The sequence below is a fragment of the Sus scrofa genome, chromosome 3, assembly GCF_054392235.1.
Source record: "Sus scrofa isolate SSC_HxYL_T2T_F1_AM1 chromosome 3, Sscrofa_HxYL_maternal_Yorkshire_Landrace_v2.0, whole genome shotgun sequence".
Taxonomy (NCBI): domain Eukaryota; kingdom Metazoa; phylum Chordata; class Mammalia; order Artiodactyla; family Suidae; genus Sus; species Sus scrofa.
The window spans coordinates 122964694-122988232 of NC_139385.1; the positions used below are offsets into that span (position 1 = coordinate 122964694).

At 45.8% G+C, this 23539-nt stretch overlaps 1 protein-coding gene across 3 annotated transcripts in view; it reads right to left on the reverse strand.

Moving 5' to 3' along the window:
* The window catches only part of PLB1 (phospholipase B1), a 184098-nt gene that overhangs the window by 137958 nt on the left and 22601 nt on the right, over positions 1–23539 (reverse strand). Inside the window, exon 1 of one of the 3 annotated variants that reach the window (XM_085019714.1) lies at positions 13135–13429. The exons of 1 other annotated variant lie outside the window; for it this stretch is intronic. The gene's annotated coding sequence lies outside the window, so the exon portion shown is untranslated. Of the gene's footprint in view, positions 1–11448; positions 11872–13134; positions 13430–23539 lie in introns of those variants that run through there. One more of the 3 variants, XM_085019713.1, reaches the window with a different exon arrangement.

Below are 23539 nucleotides of genomic sequence, written 5' to 3' on the forward strand. Positions count from 1 at the left end.
AGGTTCTCTGCTGTGTCCTGAGTCCTTGGCACAGGGCCTGACATCAGCAGATGTTCCACAATTGCTACATCAATGAAAATACCCAGCCTGGCTCCGGTCATCCCCTGGGCCCCTGGTGAACAGCATCTAGTGCTACGTCACAGTAGCTTAACTGCTCCTGCCCTCTCTGCAACTGCCTTACATCACTTGCGGAATTTTGTCAGCCATCCAAACATTGGCCAACTAGAGCTGTCTCTTTTGCAGGAAAGAATAAGGCCCATGCTTCATTCATCTTTGTAACTTCCTACACAGTCCTTGCAAAGTCCCATGGTGGCTCTGCACACAGGAGGAAACTGCACTCTTGGGGCCAAGAACAACACATCACCACACAAAGGAAGGGAGCCCTGCTTGATCTCTCTATGGTCCAGGAGCTCTGCTTGATCTCTCTAGGGTCCAGCTCTTATGCTTGCAAAATCTCTCAGAATCATCCTCCTGAAAAACCCCAGGAAGACCTGAAAATTTTCCAGTCTTATAAATTATGGATAGTGAACCTCTCAAGGACTGACAAGTGAATCTGAAGGTCAATCAGAGTCTCCCCTGTTTCCAAAAATATCCCCTGAGAGGAGGCTTGCAAATCAGAGACTGTACTTCCTCCTTCTTTCTCTATGAAACTTACCTTCCTTTCAGACACCTGAACCCCTGCTGAAGTGGAAGTGACCACAGATGGTTCCCTTGTGGCTGCAAGTTTATAAATAAAGAGGATTGACTAACTTTGTCAAGTTTTGTTTGATTTCTTGGACTGTAATCTTGGTGTCCTGACTCAGATCCAGCCTGACCTGCTGGTCACTGTGGACCATGGCTCTTGTCCAGGGGTAGTGCCCACCAAGGCCCCTGGAGCCTCATTGCCCATGGACCATCCTCCACACCAACATTGGTCTGGGCAGGACCTTAGCTCCCCTCTCTGGGTTGCAGTCCTCAGCTGTTTTATACACATGTCAAATCCTGGGTGTGTGCAAAAGCTTGTCAGTTTGATTAGGTATCATTGGTTTATTTTGTGCTTTTATTTCTGATGCTTTGATTATTAGAGAAATGCAAATCAAAGCTACCATGACATATCACCTCACACCAGTCAGAATGGCCATCATTAATAAGTCCACAAATAACAAGTGCTGGAGAGGGTGTGGAGAAAAGGGCACCCTCCTGCACTATTGGTGGGAATGTAAGCTGGTACAACCACTGTGGAGAACAGTATGGAGGTACCTTAGAAATCTATACATAGAACTACCATATGACCCAGCAGTCTCACTCTTGGGCATATATCTGGACAAAACTTTCCTTAAAAAAGACACATGCACCCACATGTTCATTGCAGCACTATTCGCAATAGCCAAGACACGGAAACAACCCAAATGTCCATCAACAGATGGTTGGATTCGGAAGATGTGGTATATATACACAATGGAATACTACTCAGCCATAAAAAAGAATGAAATAATGCCATTTGCAGCAACATGGATGGAACTAGAGACTCTCATGCTGAGTGAAGTAAGTCAGAAAGAGAAAGACAAATACTGTATGAGATCACTTCTATCTGGAATCTAATATATGGCACAAATGAACCTTTCCACAGAAAAGCAACACATGGACTTGGAGAATAGACTTGTGGTTGCCAAGGGGGAGGGGGAGGGGGAGGGAGTGGGATGGATGGGAAATCTGAGGTTAATAGATACAAACTATTGCCTTTGGAATGGATTAGCAATGATATCCTGCTGGGTAGCCCTCGTATGATGAAGCATGATAATATGAGAGAAAAGAATGTATACATGTACATGTAACTAGGCTGTACAGTAGAAAAAAATTGTATTGGGAAAATAACAATTAAAAAAATAAAAAATAAAAATAAAAATAAATTAAAAAATAAATGGTTTAGCCATAAACCTCAAATGAACAAACAGAAATCCTGGGTGTGTATATTTGGTTAGGGTTTCCTCCGGGGCTGCGTCCTTGGTGAATTGCTTCTGTCCGTCCCTTTGTATCGTCTTGTGTCTTTGAGTGTTACTTTGTCACAAGGAGGAGGACTCACAGTGGAATGCAGGCATCAGAAGCTGGCTGTTTCAGAAGGCCTCATGGAAAGGCGAGCTGGCAGTGCTATCCAGATCAGCACCCTCTGTGGGCAAACTTTGCTGTACATCACCAGTAAAGCCAGATAAGAATGTCCTCCCAGGAATTTCCATTATGGCTCAATAGAAATGAACCTGGCTATTATCCATGAGGACGCGGGTTCCGTCCCTGGCCCTCGCTCAGCGGGTTGAGGATCCAGTGGTGCCAAGACCTATGGTGTAGGTCACAGGCACAGCTCGGATCTGGAGTTGCTGTGGCTGTGGCATAGGCTGGCAGCTGCAACTCCTATTTGGCCCCTAGCCTGGGAACTCCCATGTGCCATATGTGTGGCCCTAAAAAAAAAAAGATATGTCCTCCCATCCTGACTGTTTGTCCTGAGAGCTTGGTTGTGATTCAGAGAAAACATCTCTGATGTATTCCACCTACCAGGGACTTAGATAGTTGGGTCTGTGTTCAGAGGCGGCCTGCCATTAGGTCAGGGGCCTGAGACACAAGGCTGTAGAAGCAAGACTTCAATTGACTGTAACTTTCAACTGACCATAGCCAGGAGTCCTCTTGGTCCAATTTGTATGCCCTTTAACAGAACTGTGCCAAGGATGATTTCGGCCTTCGATGGACACGTTGACGATTTTTTTTTAATGGCCTCATCCGTGGCACATGGAAGTTCCTGGGCCAAGGATTGAATCTAAGCCATGGCTGCGACCTACACCACAGTTGCGTCAACACTGGATCCTTTAACCTATTAAGCCAGACTGGTGATTGAACCTACACCTCCACAGCAACCTGAGCTGTTGCAATCAAATTCTTAAACCCCTGTGCCACAGTGGAATGCCTATTGAAGTATAGTTGCTGTGCAATAGTACATGTTATAGGTGTGAAATATAGTGATTCACAATTTTTAAAGGTTATACTCCATTTATAGTTATGTATAAGATATTGGCTATACTCCCCATGTTGTGCAATATATCCTTGTGTCTTGCTTTATGCCTGTTAGTTTGAGACTTTGATTCCCTTCCCCTATATTGCCCCTCCCCCCTTCCCTCTCCCCACTGGTAGCCACCAGTTTGTTCTCTATATCATGTCTGCTTCTTGTTTTGTTATATTCACTAGTTTGTTGTGCTTTTTTAGATTGCACATGTAAGTGATATCATATAATATTTGTCTTTGTCTGACTTATTTCATTTAGCATAATACATTCCAAGTCTATCTATGTTGCTACAAATGGCAAACTCTCATTCTTTTTTATGGCTGAGTATTATTCCCTTGCATATATATACCACATCTTCTTTATCCATTCCTCTGCTGATGGGCACTTAGGTTGCTTCCACATCTTGGCTATTGTAAATAACGCTGCCATGAACATTGGGATGCATGTATCTTTTCCAACTAGTGTTTTTGTTTTCTTTGGATATATACCCAGGAGTGGAATTGCTGGGTCATATGGTAATACTATTTTTAGTTTTTTTGAAAAACTTCTATACTATTTTCCACAGTGGCTACACCAATTTACATTCCCACCAATAGTGCACAAGGAGAAAACACTTAATGGAAGGAAAAACTGCTCATTGGAGAGATGCCTTAGAACAAAACCAGAATCAAATTCCTCAGGCCCAATGAGCAGTATTTATTGATTGATAGCTACCCTGATGCTTCAAAGGAGAATTCCAGTTCTAAAGTTCCAAATCTTGGGAGTTCCTGTTGTGGCGCAGTGGAAACAAATCCGACTAGGAACCATGAAGTTGCGGGTTCGATCCCTGGCCTTGCTCAGTGGGTTAAGGATCCGTCATTGCCGTGAACTGCAGTGTGGTTTGCAGACACAGCTTGGATCTGGCATTGCTGTGGCTGTGGTGTAGGCCAGCAGCTGTAGCTCTGATTTGACCCACAGCCTGGGAACCTCCGTGTGCTGCGGGTGCAACCCTAAAAAGCAAAAATAAATAAATAAATAAATAAATAAAAATAAAGTTCCAATTCTTCAAATTTGTTTTTGTCAAGATTAAACTAGGAACTTGATGACTAAAATGTAAAATGGTCTTGGATAAAACTTCCTTCCTCCCTAACCCCCTACCTCTACACCCCCTAAGCTCATCATACACTCTCTTTCACTCTCCCGCAGATCTGACTCTAATCCCTCTACCTCTTCCTTCCCCTCACCTGGATTCTTTGGCCTTTTTCTTTCTTTCTTTTCTTTTCTTTCTTTTTTTTTTTTTTTTTTTGTCTTTTTAGGGCCATACTGGGGCATATGGAGGTTCCCAGGCTAGGGGTCAAATTGGAGCTGTAGCCGCCGGCCTACGCCAGAGCCACAGCAATACCAGATTTGAACCACATCTGGAACCTACACCACAGCCCATGTCAACTCCAGATCCTGAACCCACTGCGGGAGGCCAGGGATCAAACCCGAATCCTCATGGATACTAGTTGGGTTTGTTAACCACTAAGCCATCATGGGAACTCCTCTTTGCCCTTTTCCTTAACAAGTCCCTTGACACGCCAAAACATTGGCTTCCTTTATAAATGCATCCTGTTTGAGAATCACACATGCCATCGGCCACAGGGTTTAAACCCTGGTCTCAGCACAACTAAGAACGATTGTCCAAGATTTCTCCAAATCCTACAAGACAGACACCTCCTTTCTGAAGAATCTGGAATCTCCCAGGAGCCTATAATCCAGGCTTGTCAGATCTCTGCCAACAAAACCATATGTAGCAAGAATAAATGCTGAACTAGCAATGAAAAAAAGCAAAATAGACTAATCCAGGGTCAAATTTAAGGAATCCCAGCATGCATGCTAAATCAGCAGGCTTCAGGAAAACCCACAAAACAGGTCAGAATTTACTAAAAATGGGAGTTCCTGCTGCGGCTCAGTGGTTAACAAACCCAACTGGCATCCTTGAGAATGCGGGTTGATCCCTGGCCTCGCTCGGTGGATTAAGGATCTGGTGTTGCCGTGAGCTGTGGTGTAGGTCGCAGATGTGGCTTGGATCCCCATTGCTGTGGCTGTGGTGTAGGCTGGCAGCTACAGCTCCAATTTGACCCCTAGCCTGGGAACCTCCATATGCCACAAGTGCGGCCCTAAAAGACAAAAAAAAAAAAAAAGAATGTACTAAAAATGATTTCTGGTACCTTCCTTGTAAAAATTGATTGGTAACAAGAGAATGAGAAGACAAGGCACAGACAGGGAGAAAATATTTGCAAAAGACATATCTGATATAGGACTATCATCTAGAATATATAAAGAATTCTTAAAACTCAACAATAAGAATATGAACAACCTAATTTAAAAAACTGGGCAAAAGACCTGAATGGATACCTCGCCACAGAAGACACACACATGGAAAAGGAGCATGTGAGAAGATGCTTAGCATCACGTTACTGGGGAAATGCAAACTAAAACCCACTGCACTCCTATTCTCGATGAAATACAAAACACCGACAACACCAAAAGCTGGTGAGGATGTGGAGCAACCGGAATGTTCATTTATTGCTTGTGGGAGAGAGAAATGGTACAGCTACTTTGCAAGATAGTTTGGCAGTTTCCTACAAAATAAACACACTGTCGTCATTGAATCCAGTAATCAGACTCCTTGATATTTACTCAAAAGAACTAAAAGTTTATGCCCACACAAATACCTGCACAGGGATGTTTATAGCAGCTTTACTCACAATTGCCCAAACTTGGAAGGAACCAAGACGTCCTTCAGGAGGAGGATGCAAAAACAAGCTGTGGTGGTACATCCAGACAATGGAATATTATTCATTGCTAAAAATAAATGAGTGATCAAGCCATGAAAAGACATGGAGGAAATTTAAGTGTCTATCATGAAGTGAAAGAAGCCAGTCTGAAAAGGCTGAATACTGTATGATTCTTTTCCCCAGGCTAGATGTCGAATCGGAGCTATAGTTGCCAGCCTATGCCACAGGCACAGCAACATAAGATCCAAGTCACCTCTGCGACCTATATCACAGCTCATGGCAACGCCGGATCCTTAACCCACTGAGCAAGGTCAGGGATCGAACCCACAACCTCATGGTTCCTAGTTGGATTTGTTTCCACTGTACCACCACAGGAACTCCCCCTTTTTTTTTTTTTTTTGAAGAAATTTTTTTTTTCCTCTTTGCTTTTTAGGGCCACACCTGTGGCATATGGATGTTCCCAAGCTAGGGGTCCAATTGGAGCTACAGCTGCTGGCCTACACCACAGCCACAGCAACATCAGATCCCAGCCACGTCTGCGACCTACACCACAGCTCACAGCAACACCGGATCCTTAATCCACTGAGCGAGGCCAGGGATCAAACCCACAACCTCACGATTCCTAGTTGGATTCATTTCTGCTGCGCCACGATGGGAACTCCTGCATAATGTATGATTCTATATGACATCCTGGAAAAGGCAAAACTATGGTGACAGTTGAAAGGTGGCTTATTGCAAGGGTCTGGGGGAGGGAGAAATGAAGAGACCCAGCACAGAGGATGTCTAGGGCAGTTAAACCATTCTGCATAATATAATGATGGTGGAAACACGTTATTACATATTGTCTAAACCTCAAATTGCACAACATCGAGTGACTCCTAATGTCAGTTTCGGGCTCTGGATCATCACGATGGGTCAATGTTGGTTCATGAACTGTAACAGACATACGACTGGTGGGGGACGTTAATGGAGGGTGCAGGTGGGGAGCTGTGGGGTATGGGAACTCGCTGTAGTTTCTGCTCAGTTTCGCTGTGAACCTACCACTAAAATAAAGTCTATTTAAAAACTTAAATAACGTAACATTGATTGGATCTTGATTCAGCGTAGTAAGTAGAGACAAGAGGACTCAAAAGGAGATTTTTAGGGACCGACTAGAAATAACTCTCCAACAAGATTCAAGAGTCAGTCTCAATGCTGATATTAACAGCAGCCCACTCATACCTGAAATCAGAGACCTGGTTTGTAAGCAAAAGACAGACTGAGAATCGGCGCCTCGCTATAAACTGGAACACCTGGCGGAAAACTTGGGCAGGACTTTGAAACAGAAACTGAAACTGACAGCAGGCCTGGCCTGAACCTAGCCAGAACCCAGACTGGGACTTGAACCCACGTTTTAAATGAGAATCACTCCCCGATGTCTGGACTTACTGGGGTTCAGGTTCTTCCTGCCTCCGCGCAGAAGGAATTCAGGGAAAGACAAAGCGATAGGCAAGAAATAGATTTATTAGGATAGGATGCTTGTGAGAGATGCCAGCGGGCAAGCAAGGAGGCTCTGCCCCCAGGATTAGGTGGGCAACAGAGTTATCATCCAGGGGGAATGGGGGTTGGAAAAGCCCACCTCCTTTCTGGGAGCAGTAGCTCCTCCTTGATATCCACGAAGGTGTGTATTCAAATCAGCAGAAGCATGGTCCTCAAACTCCTGCCCTGGGTCTGAACTTGAATGCCAGCCTCATCCCACCCCCCACCCAATGACCTGAGGCCATTCTCACACCTCCACTAGCCAAGCAAGTCTGCCTTGTTCTGATGGATTTTTTGAGCAATTTATTAACTTCCAGTGATCTCCCAAAGTTCCCTAGATTTCCCCCTTTATCTATGGTCCTTTACTGGGACTTCTATAACTACCTGTGTCCACGCCAGTCCTAGCAAAACCACACAAAGCTCAAAATAAACGCATGGCTTTTCAGATCAGACAATTAGGTGGTCCTAATTCTAACTGGCCTCAGAGTGATAAAGATGCCCATAAATTCTGCAAACAGAAGAAACAAGACGGAGCATATGCACCTGTCCTTTTAGGGGACCCCCTTCCTGGTGACAGTGCAGGTGCCCAGAGGCAGGCTTCCTCCTAGGGGACACTCCCTTGCCCTGAATTCCCATAGCTTGGCTCAGGTGGCCTGACTGGAGACTGCTGTCTCTCCTTGGAAGGCCCTGGGCCAACACTTGCCTTAATTATGGCTGAGACAGAAGCGCCGGACCTGGAGCTGGAGCTCATAAACCCTCAGAAGCCCTGTCAACCCTCTTCAGAGCTCAATACACCCACGGCTGCAGCCAAGGCCCCAGGCCTCCCCAGCTGCCCTGCATGGTCCTGGGGAACCATTCCGTTTTGTATCCAGGTTTTCTTGGATACACGCTACATTCCAACCTCAGCCCAGCAGTGGTTAGCTGAAGATGAGTGTATCGATAGGGTGGCCCAAAAGAACCTGGGAATCGAACGAGAGTTTAGAGCATCTAATTTTCCATTCAAAAGCCAGTCCGGGGCCAGCAACATCATCTGGGAGCTTGTCGGAAAGCTGGCTCTGGGGCTCACCCAAGACCGACTGAATCAGGAAGTGGAGTTTAAAGAGATCGTCAGCTGCTTTGTGTGTGCATTAGAATTTAAGAAACCCTGGCCTGGAACAGTGGTTCTCAAATGTTGCTGTGTATGGGAATTGCCTGGGGTGCTTTTTAAAATGACGGAGAAAGAACTTGGCCCTGACCAGCAGAATCGGCCTCTCTGGGACGGGGGTCACGCCATCGTTCTCGTAGGTGGTACTTAATTGTGCTGCTGCGGCTGCTGCTGGTTAGAGTGTCCCAGGTGATTCAGGCGAGTAACGCCCCAATGGAGCACCTGCAGCATCCCAACCCTTTTGTTTCAGAGAAGGGAAAACCGAGGCCAGGAGAAGGGAAGCGGGCTCAAACCGGGGCTCCTGACTGCTGGTGCAGAGCTTCCCCTCCACCCTAGCCTATTTGCCTCCTCATTACCAAGAGCCTCTCGCTGGAGCCCCTGAGTCCTGGGACCTGCCAGCATTGACTCTAGCGTTTTTGTTTGTTTTGAACAAAGCATCTGCTGTTTGAAACACTAGAAAATTTTTAACAGCCCATCACCAGGAAAGTGGTTGAAGAAGCTATGGTATCACCACACTGTGGAATGACTCATACCCGGCAACCAAGCTTTTCAGGGTGTGATGTTGAGGGAAGAAAGTAAGAAGCAAGAGGTATATACAGTGAATGGAATTCTGTCGTGGCGCAGTGGTTAATGAATCCGACTAGGAACCATAAGATTTCGGGTTCGATCCCTGGCCTCACTCAGTGTTGCTGTGAGCTGTGGTGTAGGTCACAGACGTGGCTTGGATCCCGAGTTGCTGTGGCTCTGGTGCAGGCCAGCGTCTACAGCTCTGATTAGACACCTAGCCTGGGAACCTCCATATGCCACAGATGCAGCCCTAGAAAAAGACAAAAAGACAAATAAATAAATAAATAAAAAGAGGTACATACAGTGAAAGCAAAGCCTTTTCACCCCCTCCTCCCCTCAACCCACAGCCCCCAGCACTGGACCCAGCTGCTCAGAACTTACCCAGCAGGGGCCACAGGCATCTGCCCTGTAGCTTGGGGACCAGGACCCAGGCGTTCACCTCTGAGAGGGACCTAAGGGCCAACACACACTTCCTGAGCTTCTATGCATCCTGGGAGACCCCTGACCTCACAGAACTCATAGCCCAGGCAGGTAGAGAGGGAAAATTAATTTTATAAGGCAGGGAAGTGATAAGATGGCAATGTGGGGCCAGGGAACCTTTCTGGGGTTCATTCAAGGCTCTGTGATGAGTGGGGATCCTGGGAAGGGCTAGAGTGGCTGCAATGCAGAGGGAAGGGAGGCTGGGACATGGGGTGATTTGAGCCTCATCTGGGCCTTTATCCTGAGAGAAACGAGGAGCCAGTAAAAGGTTGTAGGGAAAGTGACAGGATCTGTCTCATATTTTAAAAGGGGGCCTGATGGCTGTGTGGAGTGTGGACCACAGGTGACAAGGAGGGAAGCTGGGAACCCTGTGAGAGGCAGCCACCCTCTGAGCGGGAGATGGAGGGGCTCAGAGGAGGCTGATGGTGATGGGGACGGAGAGAAGGGGGCGTGGAGACATTCAGGAAGTAAAACTGATGGATTAAGCGGGGAGGAAGAAAGACGCCTGGACGTCTGGTTTGCGCACGGGTATGGACAGCGGTTCCCGCACCGAGTAGTGATCCATGGGCAGGGAGGAGGTTTCTGGAAGAGTGCTGAGGGAAGCCGTGGGTTGGGACACTCAAGAGGTGGACTGAAAACTCTTCAATAATCTGGGCAGAGCTCTGTGGGAGTCGGGGGCCATTCTAGGGGTGGTAAGATGAGTCTGCCTAGGGAGAGGTTGAGGGGTGGGGAGAAAACTCCAGTGACAGCATCCTAAGGAACTCTGGTCCTTAACAGCCAGGTAGAGATGAAGATAACTACAAAGGAGACAAAGAAAAACTGGCCAGAGACGTCGAAGGTTGCTGTCATGCAGAGAAAGGTGTCTCCAACTTGAGGATGCTGCTGAGAAGCCAAGGATACAAGGCCTAGGAAACTGGGTTTTTAGCAAAGGGGCTGGTTGTAGGTCTCTGAGGTGTTCCTTGGAGCCTCAGCTCAGCTCTTCGCCCCCGGGGGCACCCGTGCCGCATCTGGGCTTCTGTTTGCCGGTCAATGGAGTAAGAGGCTTACGTCATCACCAAGGTCCCTCCCAGCTGAGCATCATCCCAGAGAAACATCATGGCGGAGGCACCCTCCCGATCCTGCCCGGCCCTGCTCCCCGCCTGCATCTCACCACATCCCCTGGGTATGTTTTGGGGTTGCATTCCTAGAGCCACAGGGCCCATGTGGGGGTGGAAGGGAACTCCCACTCATTCAACATTCAGTGAGCCAATTTTAGGTATTACGTGGGAGACTGAAAAGATAAGAGGAGCCCTACCCTCAAAAACCTTATCGTCTCTTTGGGGAGATAAGATGAAGATACACAAGAAATACAGCTTAGAGCCTGTAATAAGAGGAAAGATCACACCTGTGTACACTGAGCGGAGAACGAGGGCCAGGCCCCTGAGTGATCCCGGCACGCTGCCCATTCTCAATCAAATTTTTTCTAGTGGCTATCACACATTATATCCATGTTGGACATATTAAAAAAAAAAAAAAAAAAAAAAAAAACTACACCTGGAAGAAGCCTGTGCGCTGATGGAAAGAGCTTGGGCAAAGGCATGGAGGTGAACCACGAGCAGACCGATGAAGGGTCGGCTGGCAGGCCCGACAGGGTGGGGTGGGGATTCTCAGGGAGGGGGTAGGATGGGCATGGCTGCCTCAGTCTGGGCCTGGGGCACAGACCCCGGCCCAGGGCACAGCCAGCACCACAGGGCCAATGCCTCATGGGACCAGTGCAAGCAGATATCATCTCGTAGGGACCTGCTCCCCCAAGAGTGACTTTAGCCTGAGCAAGATCCATGGGTTCACAGACACGGCTCGTCCCAGTCAGGGCTGGACTGAGGGAAGGGTTTGCGAACTGACTGTGGTTCTCCCTAGACCCTGTCCCTTCCCCATTCTCCCAACCCAGCCAACAGAGGGTCCTTTCTCACCTTGACCTTCACGAGCCCCCTGTCCCTCTTCTCCTGGGCCTGATGCCCGGCCTCTTGCTCTCCGCCCCAGGGTGGTGAGTGCTGCTGGGTTGCCTCCCTGCCCCCGCCTGAAGTCAGCCTTCTTGCTGCACCTTCAGCCCAAGACAAGCCTCCCTGAGCAGCTCTTCTGTGAGACACTCCACTGCCCGCACAAGGGAGGCGGCTCCTCCCGCTTCCTCTTGCCTCCAGCTCACATGCCCAGCTGCCTCCTTCCTCCTTGGGCTTGCTTCACATCTTCCCTTCTCTGGCATCACTTCTCTTCATCACTGGGCCTTCTCCCTCCACCAGGGATCCCTGTGGCCTTCTGGAAGGGGCCCAAGGCCCCCCACCCACCCAAGTCTTTCCACATTAGACCTAAAGCTTCCCTTCAAACCACACCCTTCTGCATGGCGCTGCCTTCTCCACAGCTCTGTTCGGGCTGTGACTTCAGCCCGGGGTACCTTCCTCCTGTTTCTGTCTATCAAATTCCTCCCCACCCTCCAGATGCCTCTCCAACCCCACCTGTCTCATCTGGCAGCCAAGCACAATGCATATGACTTGCATTTTGGGGTCAGAGATGTCTGACCTTCATCTCTGCATGGCCACTTTGAAGCTGTCTGCCCCTGAGCAAGTCATGTCATGTCTTCTGAGCCTGTTACCCAATCTATTAAAAGGAAAGGCTGATCCAGACCTCAGGGAAGTGAGGATGAAATGAAGCCAGGTGTATGAAGCCCTCAGTGCAGCACCTGGCTCCGGGCAAAGACTCAGGAATGCTTGCAGCTGGAGCTTATTTACAGTGTTCTCCTACCAGCTGTGATCTCACCCCCCTTTGAAGCTCCAGAACGTTTTGGGTCTCTCTGTTCACATCCAAAGTGATTATTACAGGTGGCGAACTTCCCTGAAGCAGGAACTGCTTCTGTGCCTCTTTGGGTCCTACACAGAAGGTACTTGTTGAATGGAAATAATGATGGATGGATAATGACCATGCATTCTGGGAAGGACAAACACTTCCCTGTGGCTGGAGGTGCCCCAAAGCCAACGAAGGCCAGCAGCTTCCTTCTCACTCAAAACTACCTCACTGTCTGGTCTCACACCTCATCCCAATGCATTGGATGACTTTTGGCACTTCCCAGTTCCTCCTGTCCTTCCAGCGCAGTGACCTTGGGCAGGAATAGGCCTGGCTGAGCTGAGAAGACCTCTAACAATGGCCAAAGGAGAAGCTGTGCCCCAGGAGGTCCTGCTGCACCAGCTTGGCCACTCAACAGGGCCTCACGTCTCTGTTCTGTGCAAATGGAATGCCACGCTCAGAGGGTTCCCTTCCCAAGGCCCCTGGTGTTCTCTCTGCCAGCTGACCTCAGACAGAGCCACCTCCATCCAGTAGAAAGGTTGGTGTGGATGGTCCCCAGTAAGTAGGAAGCAGGCTCGCCAGATAGCTCACAATTGCCCACCTCCTCCCAGAAACCTTCAAGCTCTGCCTACAGAGGAATGTGTGTGGAGGACGGGCCCACGCTGTCCTGTCACACCTTCCTCACCCCAGGATAATAGGTGTCAACGCACCAATGTCCATACTACTCAAGGCAAAGAGCATCTGCTCAGGGTCGCAAAGCAAAGTCCATCCTTATTCAACCCCCTTCTTCTGGGATAAGAGACTAAAAGGATCAGACTCACCAGGGGGTACCATCCACACAAAGAGGCAGGGTGAGCGCTTGGCCACGAGGACTGGACCTTCCTGACTCGTCTCCTAGGGCGGGTACCACCTTCCTTGAGCATCTTGTTGATCAAGATCTAAGCAAGATTGGGATTCTGCTCACAAGGTAGAAAAGGAGGAAGGGCTGTTGGGAGGGCAGCAGCGGCATCTCCCATGTCTCCAAGAGTTCTCAGACCAGCAGGTTTCATCCGATTGGAAAAACAATGAAAGCTGTTCCGTGGAGTACCAGGCCCTTCATTTTTTTAAAAAAAAAAACCCTGCATTTTGAAAAACCTGCACATTTTAAAGTTCATGCAAATGAAAACCAATCCTGAGAGTGCATGGTAGTTTACTTGCAAAAATCGTAGCACCATGTGGCTGCAGTGTAAATAGTTGATAACCCACTTGGCCTGCCAGGTTGTAAATTATGCAATTTGTGAAGAATTTTTAAAACTTCTAGGGACTCGCATAATTTCATGTGTTACATATATAAAGAAAGGCTTTATTAATATGTATTGATATTTTAAATTAATATTTTAAAGTATATTACTATTTTATGCAAATTTCCTACTTTGCATAAAATATGATATGGTTGCAAAGGCGAGTTGATCAGGCCAGGGGTGAAGTGGGTGATGGGATGGGGTGAGGGGCAGTTGGGCTTCATTTTTTCAAACCACAGGGAGAACGACCTGAAATAGAGGAACTAGAGAACCAGCAGCAAGACTTTACACAAGTTACACTCTGCCTCAGTTTACTACCTCTGGCTGGCTTTCTGCTTAAAAAGCCCCCTTTGGCTCAAAAAGTCTATGATTCTGTGGACCCCATAGTGAGTAGAAAACTTTAGGATAAGCAATGCCATTTTTATCCTGTCTTACATGCTTTATATCTAAAAACACACAGAAGCATTTGCACTGTTCACTACTTTGCAAATAGATAAGCAAATAACATCACTGCCAAGGAGAGGTTGAGGTCACTCAGGAGGCGGGAGGCCAAGCCTGATTCCCTCCTCCTCCAAGGAGCAGGTTACAGACCAGGCAGAGACATTCTGTCCCTTGTCGGGGGCGGGGGTTGGATTCCATTCAAAGCCTCCACTCTGCTCACATCACCACATAGCAGGCTCCACTGCTTTCTCTGCCTGCCTGGAAAACACTAGTGTGAGACTCAGGCCAGCTCCCTCTGGCTGTTCAGATAACAAAGCCGTTTTGCAGAGTTTGGCCCTGGCTGCGGCTTTAACTATAGAACCTTCAGAGACTGAAGTAAGAGGAGGGTGATCCAGTCACCAGTTTCCACGCAGTCCCAGCCCTCCAAGGCTCTCTGCTCTGCAAGAGGAGAGGAGAGGTCCCAAAGGAGAACCAAGGGTCACAGGATTTGGTCCAGCCTGGATACTGTTGCTTCACACAATAATGTGAAAGCAATGTGAAATTATCTGACATTTTAAAATGGGATGACTCTATATTTAAAACTTCATATGTCTGGCTTCTTTGGAAAACGTGTATAATCTTGCAACATGAGGGCCCACATTGCTGCGGGGTTAACAACCTGCTTGAGCAGAGTAAGAGCTTCCTCCTTTAGGTGGAACGTGTGGCTCCCAAGTTCATCGCAGCCCCACCACTCACTCATCGCTCTGAAGCTGTTTGGGTCTGAGACTCACTGGTGCAGCCATTGGATTGGCGGTTCTTTCTGGGTGGGCCACCTGCTCTCTCGAGAACTCGTTGCTTCCAGGACGCCCTCTGGAATGTGCTCTGCAAGGAGGAATGCAACCACTCCCTCTCCTCACTTATTTGATCTTGCAGGCCTCTCTTCGCTCTGATGTGGGCTATTAGTAATCCTGGCAGCATTGCTATTAGCCACCAAGCACACAGGTCACAGAGGTGAGCGTCTCTGTTCGCAGCCCCAGTGCCCCCCATGAGGAGTCTCGTGGCCAATTCTAAAGGCTGGGTTTTCAGAGAAGCATCAACCTGTCTGCCTGTGGACATGGAGCTGGATATGAAGGGGCTGGAGAGCACACGACAGCAAGAAGGATCCACAGAACTAGGGGTGTTTAGTTGAGAAAAGAGAAGAGCCAGGCAACGGGATGCTTTCCTCTGAACACTTGAAGGGCATGCACGTGAGAAAAGGGTTGGTCACTACTGTCAATAGCTTTAATACAACCACTGCTAATAATACTAGTAACAAATATTTATCTAGTGCTCACTGTGTGTCAGGCACTGTCCTGAGAAGACTATTGACTATTTTGATGCAAATAATAATAATAATAAATGGAAGCATAGGAAGACAGATTTTTGATGGAGTTCCCATTGGTGGCTCAGCAGTTAATGAATCCAACTAGCATCCATGAGGAGGCAGGTTCGATCCCTGGCCTCACTCAGTGGGTTAAGGATCTGGCGTTGCAGTGAGTTGTGGGGTAGGTCGCAGATGCGGCTCGGATCCTGCATTACTGTGGCTGTGGCCAGCAGCTACAGCTCCAGTTCGACCCCTAGCCTAGGAATCTCCATATGCCCCAAGTGCAGCGCCTCCCCCCCCACCCCGCCCCCAAAAAGAAGACAGATTTTGGTTTAATCCATATTGTCCAAAGATGGAAGGGGCTGCCCCAATCAGTAGAGAGCTCGCTGTGTCTGGAGGAATGCAAGCAGAGACTGGAGACTACGGAGATACATCAAAGACACATTCATGTTAAATGATTCTTAAGGCCTTGTTCACCCTGACAGTCTGTGACTCAGCTGTTTTAACTTCAGGGACCTCCCATGGGGACTGAGTGGGGATGGCTGGAGTGCTGAAGCGCTGGGGTCATAGATCAGAGAACCAGGGAGTGAAGAGGTGAAGTCAGCACTGTGGTGTTGGGTGTCGAGAAAGTGAGTCTGAAGTCAGGTCAAGGAGGACAAAGTGTACATTTGTACTCCATAGTTCTAAAGTTCATATATGCAAATCTTTGGGAATAGATAGATATGCCAAGATAATCAGTTGTGTAAGAGACTTCTTAGGACCTTTGTGCAGCTCATTACCCTTGAGATTAAGATCGGAGCTGATTAGCTTATGTGGTTAGAGTGGTGTTTTCCAAACTACGGGTTAGAACCCATTGGTGGGTTATGAAATCAATTTGGTTGGTTATAACCAGCATTAAAAAAAAAATCAGAGTGCTTCACAATTAGAACAAGCTGTTTCACTAAAGTTTAGTTTCAATAATGCATGAGGATATACATCATGTGCTTGTGCACTGAATTATGATGATGTGACGTGGGTGAATATGATCTGAAAGCTACCAGGTTAGAGACAGAGTGGACACACTCCTGTGTCAGGGGCCAAATTCTGTCTCAGATTGGTTTTATCTGGTCAGGCCTGGAGCAAGATGGCAACCGAGGGCCATCCTGGCGGGAGCACGGTGATAGCCAGGTCCTCGACCAACCTCAGCTGGGCTCTGTTCCCAGGTATTGAAGGACAGAGGGAACAAAAGTGCCCACCAAACTGAGAAAGCATCTTGAAACCCAGAAGTGAAGCAGGCAGCTTCACAGAATCAATGGATCAGTTTGTTACAGGGTAATTTACTCACTGGGATACAGTGATACAGAAGCATTTGCAGCTGCACTCGGCCCTTCTGAGGGGCCATTTGGACATTTTATAGTTAACCTAGGGTGGGGGTAGGTGCTTGGAAATAGGACATGCATTCCTAAGTTAAGATTTATGAATGGGTAGCAAGTCTCACAGGTGCTGGGAACATCTGGGAAGGTTTTCGTCATTGTTGGAGGACTTATAGAGGCTACCTGGTCCAAATGATTATTAAACTATCTATTATCTGCAAAGCCAGTGATGACAGAGAAGTGATTCACTGCATAGTACAGTCCTGGGTAGGGTGAGCAAAAGGACAGGAGAACCTGTAAGGGCCCAAGATGGTGCCAGTTCTGCTAATAGTCATTCACCAGTCAAGCAGGTGTAACAATGCACAAGCTGATCCCAGAATTTTTTCTCAGGAAGATGCTGTCAATATTCCCAGATGAGATTGTTACCCTGAGTATCCTCCAAAGTATGCCACTTGTAGACATAGGTCACCATGGTGACAGCCACCGACTGGGTGCTTTCATTGATCACACGCCTCACCTCACCCCAAGATTAAGCCAGAAACCTCTGCATCCCCTGAGCTGCTGGAGTCAGCCCTCTGGCCAGATCTATTTCCTTGACTCTCCCACCTCAGCCCCTTGATGCCTTTCCCCCAAGATTGCCTAAGTGCCTGAGTTATGGCAATGAATTATCTGCATAATCCCTACTCCATCTTCCCAGTTTTCCTAAATTACTTAACCCATTGAATAGATTTATTTAATATTATCTGCAAACTGAAAGAAAGGACCAAAAAAATAAGAACAATGGTTTGGTCTATGGCAGAGCTATGCTGAGCTGTTCTCTCCGCAGGTAGCTGCCTGCCAGGATCAGCAGCTCCTTAAGGACCCTTCTGGAAGACACTCGGCCATCCATTACTTATAGAGCAGAAAGAAGTAGCCTGTTGGAGCTCACCCAAGTGCTAGAGCTGGTTGTTTAGATACCGTTTCATAGAAACCAGAGAGAGGCAGAGTTATACAATGCCTTTTGCCTTTCACATTAGAACTTTTATCAACAACCCATGTCTGCCCACTCGGATTTGTGATAAGTGCCCTGAATGGGCATGACAAACCAGACAGCTAAGGCTCATGTAGCTTGATCCTAGGATGGGTTCGTTTTAACACTGAATGCCAATAATAAATAAGCAAACGTCTTGAAAACAAATTTTCCACAGTTTTTACCAACTTCAAAGGAACAAGAGAACATAGGCCCTTCTCACCACAAGTGAAGTACAAGTCTCCTTCCCTCCTCTTCCCCACTCAACCAACCCCCACGCCCAGTCCCACACACCCCACTGAAACCACTGCCAAGAGTTTCTTAGGTATTCCTCCAGAGATATTCAGAATATTCTACATATGTTATCTCAAATCATTTAGTTTTCTCAGTGAAGGGCAGCAATGATCCACAGTAGGCTAGACACTTGTATCTAAAGCCCAAATGGGGAAACTCAGGCCTAGAGTCTGCTGTGGAAAAGCCTAGGTCCATAAAACATGGGGGAAGAGGGTTGCTATTTGTGTAGACAGAGTAGATAATATTCTGGTCTGTTATGAATGAATAAATAAACAGATACATTTCAAGCACCAGCTATGTGCTGAAAGTAATCATGACTGGCATTTATTGAACATTTACCAAGCCCTCATATATATCATTTCACTTCATCCTTATGGTAACTTGGGAGACGTGTACGGATTGGTTTTGTCAGTTCCCGTAGCATCCTCCTCTTAAGTGCCTTTCTACTGCAAAGGCTAGAAAGCAGCTTGCAGCTGAGGCTCTGGTTATGAATTCAGTTTCACCAATTACAGGAATTTGCTTGAATTTTGGAATTTGGGAGGAAGGCAAAAACTTTTTCTGCTGCTTTCTGCATTAAACCCTGTTTGATATAAAATCTATAAGGTACATACCATTATCTCTATTTTACACAAAAAATTGAGGCACAGAGTGGCTAAATAACTGGCCTGAAGTCATACAGGTAGAGCCAGGATTTCCACTTGAGCAAGATGACTCCTTTATTACCTGCTGTTAGGTGCTTTTGTTAAACTTTCCCCTTTTAAACTTGTTGGGTGAAATATGAATTACTGATATTAACAGATGGAGAAATTGGGGCTCAAGTGAGTTTCTCATCCAAGGTCACACAGCTAATAAATCAAAGAGCCAAAACCAAGTCAATAGCTTCTGAACCCTATTCTAGTTCTTACTGAATGCTTCCAAATACTGTCTGAGTGTCTTCTTTAGAAGAACTCATAGTTTTCAGGAAAACTAGCAGTTCAAATGCCTGTTGATGACTTTGTTTTAGCTAAATATGCAGACTTGGTGGGGAAGGGGGGTGTCCGAGGTGACAGTGTAGGAAGATCCTGAGCCCACCTCCTCCCACTGACACACCAAAATTACAACCATTTACAGAATAACTATTAATGAGAATGACCTAAAGACTAGTAGAAAAGATTTTCCACAACTAAAGATATAAAGAAGGAGCCACAACAACACAGATAGGAAAGGTGAGATGTGGTGTAGTTGAGACTCATACTCTGGGGTAGGTGACCCACAAACAAGAATCACAACTTTAGAGGTTCTCCCCAAAAAGCAAGAGACTCGAGCCACACATTGGATTCCCAGGCCCCAGGGGTCCTCCACTGGGAAAAGTCACCCCCAGAATGTCTGGCTTTGAAGGCCAGTGGGGCTTGTGTACAGGAGAGCCAGAGGGCTGTGGGAAAAAGAGACTCTGCTCTTAAAGGGCATGTGAAAAATCTTATCTGCTCTGAGATCCAGTGTAGAGGCAGTAAGTTGAAAGGATCCTGAGTCAGACCCACTTACAGATCTTAGAGAGCTCCCCAGAGAGGCAGGTGGCAAATGGGACTCCCCCTGAAGACATAAATGCTGGTGGCAGCCATTTGGGGGAGCTCGGCCTACCACAAGGATACTGCAGCTGACAAGAACCATTTTTTCAGAGTCCTCTCTAACCTGTTAGCACCAGGGGCTTACCTACCTACCAGCCAATTGGCACCAGCCCTGACACCCCACCCCACCCCACCCAGACAGGGTGACCAGCCTAGTGATGAAATGGCTCCACCCACCAGCTGACTCCATCCCTCGGACCCTGCAGCCAACCATACTGAGGCCTTTCCCCACCCACCAGCAAGCCAATAGCCTCTGCACAAAGCAGGGCTAGCAGCCAACAGGTCTGGGAGCTAGCCCTATCTATCACTGTGCCCATGGTAGTTGGCCTGCCACAATAGAAGGGATCCTGCAGCCCACATAGGGACACTCCTAGAGCATATAGCTCTGGTGACCAGAGGGGAGTGTGGTGCTGGGTCCCATGGGATGCCTCCTACATAAGGTTACTTCTCCAAGATTGCGAAATGTAATCAACCTACCTAATACATAGACATTAAAACAGAGAATTAGGCAACATAAGGTAATAGAGGAATATGTTCCAAGTGAAGGAACAAGATCAAACTCCAGAAGAAGAACTAAGCAAAGTGGAGATAAGCAATCTACCTGATAAAAAGTTCAAGATAATGATCATAAAGATGCTAAATGGGGGAGTTCCTGTCATGGCACAGTGGTTAACGAATCTGACCAGGAACCATGAGGTTACTGGTGGAATCCCTGGCCTTGCTCAGTGGGTTAAGGATCCAGTGTTGCCATGAGCTGTGGTGTAGGTTGCAGACGCAGCTCAGATCCTGTGTTGCTGTGGCATAGGCCAGTGGCTACAGCTCCAATTAGACCCCTAGCGTGGGAATCTCCATATGCCACAGATGCAGCCCTAGAAAAGACAAACAAACAAACAAACAAACAAACAAAAAGCTAAATGAACTCAGGAGACGAATGGATGAGTACCGGAGTTTAACAAAGAATTAGAAAATATAAAGAAGAACCAAACGAAGCTGAAGAATACAATAATTGAAATAAAAAATACATTATAAGGAATCAACAGATTAGGTGATACAGAGGAATAGACTGGCGAACTATTCCACTGGGAAGACAGAGTAGTGGGAGTCACCCAAGCCGTCAACAGAAAAAAAAAAAAAGGAATTAAAAAAAAAATGAAGATAGTTTAAGACATCTCTGGGGGCACCATAAGGTGTACTAATTTTCTCATTGTAAAGATCCCAGAAGGGGAAGAGAGATAGGAAGGGGCAGAGAATGTATTTGAGGAAAAAATAGCCAAAAACTTCCCTAACCTGGAAGGAAACAGACATCCAGGTCCAGAAAACACAAAGAATCCCACAGAAAATGAACCCAAAGAGATTCAAACTAAGACACATTGTAATTAAAATGACAAAAGTTAAAAAAGAGGGAGGGGGTCCTTAAAAGTAACAAGGGAAGGAGTTCCCATTGTGGCTCAGTGGTTAACGAATCCGACTAGGAACCATGAGCTTGAGGGTTCGATCCCTGGCCTTGCTCATTGGGTTAAGGATCTGCTGTTGCCATGACCTGTGGTGTGGGTTGCAGATGCAGCTCAGATCCTGTGTTGCTGTGGTGCTGGTGTAGGCCAGCAGCTACAGCTCTGACTTGACCCCTAGCCTGGGAACCTCCGTATACCATGGGAGCAGCCCAAGAAATGGCAAAAAGACAAAAAAAAAAAAAAAAAAAGTAACAAGGGAAAAGCAATTAGTTACATACAAGAGAATTCCCACAAGACTATCAGCTGACTTCTCAGCAGAAGCTTTGCCAGCCAGTAGGAAATGACACAGTATATTTAAAGTAATGAAAGAAAAACACTACAACCAAAAATACTCTACCAAATCATTCAGATTTGAAGGAGAGAAAATAGTTTTATAAGCAGGCAAAAACTCTAATTGTTCTGCACCACTAAACGGGCTTTAGAAGAAATGTTAAAGGAACTTCTCTAAAAGTAAAAGAAAAGACCACAACTAGAAATATGAAAATTATGAAAGGAAAAATATCATTATTACAGGTAAATATACAGTAAAAGTAGTAGATCAACTACATGTAAACTATCAGGAAGGTCTTTTAAAAAAGAAGTAGTAAATTCATCTGTATCCACAAGAAGTTGTTAAGACATATACAAAACAGAAAGATGTAAAATATGATGTCAGAAACATTAAATATGGCAGAGAAATAAAAATGCAGGGTTGTTAGAATGTATTCAAAGTTAAGAGATCATCAAAATAATCAATACTTATATGTGTATATATAGTTGTAGTTATAGTTATTATAAACCTTATGGTAACCACAAACAAAAAAATCTATATTGGGTATACACACAATAAAAGAGAAAGAAATTCAAAAATAACACTAAAGATAGTCATCAAATCACAAGGAAAGAAAGAAAAATAAGAAGGAACAAGAAAAAACTATAAAAACAACCAGAAAATAATTGGTAAAAGTACTTAACTGTCAATAATTACTTTAAATGTAAATGGACTAAATTCTCCAATCAAAATATAGAGTGACTGAATGGATTTAAAAAAAAAAAAGACCCATATATATACTGCCTATAAGAGACTCACTTCAGATCTAAAGGTACACACAAACTGAAAGTAAAAGGATGTAAAAAATATCCTATGCAAATAGAAACAAAAAGAAAGATGGGATAGCAATATACTTGGACAAAACAAAACTTCAGACAAAGACTGTACCAAGAGACAAAGAGGGACATTACACATTGATTGAGGGAATAATCCAACAAAAAGATATAACAACTGTCAATACATATGCACCCAACATTGGAGTACCTAAATACATAAAGCAAACATTAACAAACATAAAGGGAGAAACTAACAGGAAAACAATATTAGTAGGGGATTTTAACACTCCACTTACATCAATAGACAAGTCATCCAGACAGAAAATCAATAAAGAAACATTGGCCTTAAATGACACACTAGATCAGACAGACTTATTGTATAACAGCAGTAGAATACATATTCTTTTAAGTGCACATTGAAATTCTCCAGGGTAGATGATAGGTTAGGGCACAAAACAAGTCTCAATAAATTTAAGAAGATTGAAATTATATTAAGACTCTTTTCTGACCACAGTGGTATGAGACTAGAAATAACTATAAGAAAAAGACTGCAAAAAACACAAACATGTGGAGGTCAAGCTACATGATACTGAACAACCAATGGGTCACTGGAAACATTAAAAAAGAAATTAAAAATACCTGAAAATGGAAGAACACATTTCCAAAATCAATGGGACTCAGGAAAAGCAATTCTAAGAGGGAAGCTTATAGTGAAAGAAACCTACACCAGGAAACAAGAAAAATCTCAAATAAGCCATTTCACCTTACATCTAAAAGAACTAGAAAAAGAAGGACAAGCAAACTCAAAGCAGAAGGAAAGAAAGCATAAAGTTCAGATCAGAGACAAATGAAATAGACATTAAAAAAAAAACAATGGAAAAGATCAATGCAACTAAGAGCTGGTTCTTGCAAAAGATTTTAAAAATTGATAAAGCAGAGTTCCCATTATGGTGCAGCAGAAATGAACCTGACAAGGAACCATGAAGTTGCAGATTCAATCCCTGGCCTCACTCAGTAGGTTAAAGATCTGGCATTGTTGTGAGCTGTGGTGCAGTTTGCAGACGTGGCTCAGATCTGGCATTGATGTGGCTGTGGCACAGGCTGGCAGCTGTAGCTCCAATTCGACCTCTAGCCCAGGAACCTCCATATGCTGTGGGTGTGGTAGTTAAAAAAAATTGATAAAGCTTTTGCCAGACACATTAAGAGAAAGAGAGAGGGCCCAAATAAATAAAATCAGAAATGAAAGAGAAGAAATATGCAGAAATACAAAGAATCATGGGAGATTACTGTAAACAATTATAGACAAA